Below are 3,443 nucleotides of genomic sequence, written 5' to 3' on the forward strand. Positions count from 1 at the left end.
CATGATTAGGATCAGGGGTGGGTGGGAGGGCACTAGGATACAGCCACTGCTGCTGCTTTTCCCTGTAGTACAACAGAGACAGCACCTGCAGCTGGTGCTTTTCTGTGCAGTGGCAGGGGAAAGCAACTGCTGCCAAAACCCCGTGGCTGCAGGCTAGATCAAATGGCTCCACAGGCTGGATCTTGATAAGTTGCTCCTCTCTGTTGTACAGGATTGAAGTCATTTTTGAGCTTATTTTAATTAGTCTTTAAAAATAAGGGGCACTTAAGGTATGGCCAATAACCCTCTCCAGATGGAGATGAATGCAGCACTTTTTTTATACCCTCAGTTATACAAACATTCTTATGACTCTATCACTGAAACCTCTCTCATGGAAAGAGATGCTATAATCTTATAACTCCACATCACCAATTTGACCTCAGTTTTCTTAATTGACAATCATTAATGAAACATTACTAGAGTTTTTTGTTCAAGTTGATAAAATGCAACCAAAAAATAAAAGAGCAAGAAGTAATAATTGCAGATCAAACCCGTAAATCCATACAAATCCATAATTTCAGAAATTTTACATTGTCACAACTGTAAACAAGCCCTACATCCAGAGGGTTCCCATCAAAATCAAATAGGAACACCAGGATGAAACCGGACTCAAGCCAGTAGATACTGGACCTGAATCCCCAGTACATTTTTCCACCTTTACCAATATAACCTGTATAACTCCCCAGAAATCAACTGAAGCCAGATGGTATTGGATAAGGGCTGTTATAATTCCTATACTATTCCATTTATTCCAATAAAATGCTGGACTCAATAAAACTAATATGTGTTATAATTGAAGGGCTATAATTTCCATAAAATATAACTCCCAAATAAAACATAAGCATTGCCATTAAGATACAGTGTTAATGTATAAATGATGTAGAGAGAGTATTGCTGTAGAGGGAGTGGTCCACCACAACTTGTATCCCATATTTTGAAATGCAGATGTACATAGTACTTTTAGACTATAGTTGTTAATGATTACCTAGAACATTCAAGACTGACTCACAAGTAAAACTGCATACTTAAGACAGAGGGTTCGGTCACCATATCACCAAAGAACATAACTTCTACAGAATTAATGCAGCTGACCTATGAGAAAGGGAGCAAGATTACAGTATATTGTATGGAGACAAAGTAATTCCTGAACAAAAAATGGATATGAATCAAAGGAAAAGGTAAGACGATGTTCAATTATGTCCGAAACTTTAATAAGCCAATGTCCTGGGCGAGAAAGTAAGGTGAAGCAACAGAAAGACCAAGTTTGTATATTTTGATCATCTCCACCATAAATGGAAGATATGAAAATGAAATCTTTGCCTTTGAATCTGCAGTGGAAAGTAATGCATTACAATATAGAACAATATGATGTCTATGAGCATGTGAAATAGCACAAGAAATTTAATTTTACCTTCATTTAAAAAAAATGCAACATGTCATTTTCCTGAGACCATTAAGAGTTGGTATGACTGATGGGTACACTGCATCTCTCTGGGAAGTGTGAGCTGCAGTACATCTTCCAAATAGTGGCTATCTGGGAAATATAAAACATCTTTGTTAAAACAGAACACTTGACTATATCTGTAGTGTGTGATTTGGTAGTTACACTATTTTAAGCAACAGGTCAGCTATGGATCATAGTCATCAAGTGGTAGAAAAGATAGAATTCTTCTTTTGAAGATTTATTATTTCACTCAGTCTAATGTATCCTTGCTCTTTTTCCCAACCAGTTTTAGACATGTGAAGTAACAACTCTTCAGTAAAAGCATGATTAACAGCAAATATATTTTTATAACCTTATGAAGGAGGTGAGGGTTTGTTGCAATATTTACTGCAGGCCCAATCACCTTTGGCAATCTGCCATTGTGCTTGCTGTGCAAAGTAGGCAATTAAGATAGGCGGGAACACCCAGCTCTTTATTTCTTGAATGCAATAACTCCCCTTATTTAATTCTCCAATGAATAGGATAACTGCATAGAATCCTCACTTGTGGTCTCAAACATTGTTTTTTATTATTTTCAGCTGAGTGCCATATATTTGATTCACAAGATGAATTAACTGCTGGTTCTCCCACAATCAACCTGAGCTATTTATAAATTAGTGAGATTAACCCTTGACAGAGCTTCATGGGGGGTGAAAGTTGCTTCTCTGAAGCAGGAACCCAGCATGAACACAGGCAGTGACTGTTGCTACACTAGCTAGAATCATGGGACCCCAGGACCACACACTGCATGTCCTGGTGGCCCCTCTACACCAGAGGCAGGCAATCATTTTGGGTGGAGGGCCGCTTAATGAGGTTTGGTGAGCTATTGAGGGGCGCATGGGTAGCCCACTCCTTGCCAGGTGCTCGTCCCCTGGTTGCCATCTTGGGACTGGAAGTCCCACTCCTAACCCTTGACCTTTACCACCAGAGGTCCCTCCCCCTGCCCCTGGAAATACTCTTTTTTGGGAAGGGGAGTTGCCATCTTAGAACCAGAAAAAAACAAAGCATACACTAAAAGTCAAACATCTACTATAGCATATTTTAATTTTATTACAAAAAATATTTGTCATGATTTCTGTTTGTTTCCCCAGTACTGCCTGCACTTGCAGGGCACAGGAGGGAAGCCCCAGGTGCTGGCTGCTTTCCCCACCCCAGCCCACTTCATTGCTTGGGGCTTCTCACCTGCTCCTCATGAGCGCGGGGAGCGCCGGGGAAACAAACGGCCCAGCGGGGGGCTGTGCTCCTCAGAGTGCTGGCTGGAGCCAGGCACCAGCACCGAGCAGAGTGCCCCCCTGCTGCCTGCCAGGGGTGTGTGCCATGGAGGGGGGTGAGGAAGGGGTCCCTATACCCCTCCCCCCTCACACCCTGCCCACCTGAGCTTTGTGCTGTTGCCACCCCCCCAGGCGAGGGCTCTGTACTGCAGCCAGCCCCACGCTCCCACCCAGCTGCATTCCCACCTCCATCCCCCACTTCCCTACCTGCTGCCCAAAGGGAGCCAGACGCCAGGGAAGACCACAGCAGCAGCCCCACCCCATGCTAGTGGGGCCTGCCCTTCCACTCACAAGGTTGGGAGTGAGGCATAACAGGGTATGTTGGGGGTAGGTGTAGGTGTTACACTCCCACCCTCACAGGCAGAAGGGCTGGGCATGGCACAATTCGTTGTGGGGTGCTGTGGGCCAGATGAAAGCACCTGGTGGGCCAGATTTGGGCCACAGGTTGTATTTTGCCCACCCCTGCTCTATGCTATGCCACAGGCTCAGAGAAGGAACCTAGAGACCCTGGCTACCTTTGCAGTCAAAGCAATGGGGTGAGCAGTGGCCAAGTGAGAGCTCAAGATCTTCAGTTTAACCCCTTGTGGGCTGCATGAGGCCTGCAGGCCGCCAATGGGATAGAGCAGCCATTTTATCCAACCCATGGAGCT

Source organism: Gavialis gangeticus, unplaced genomic scaffold, assembly GCF_001723915.1.
Source record: "Gavialis gangeticus isolate Ggan-Ray unplaced genomic scaffold, GavGan_comp1, whole genome shotgun sequence".
Classification (NCBI taxonomy): domain Eukaryota; kingdom Metazoa; phylum Chordata; order Crocodylia; family Gavialidae; genus Gavialis; species Gavialis gangeticus.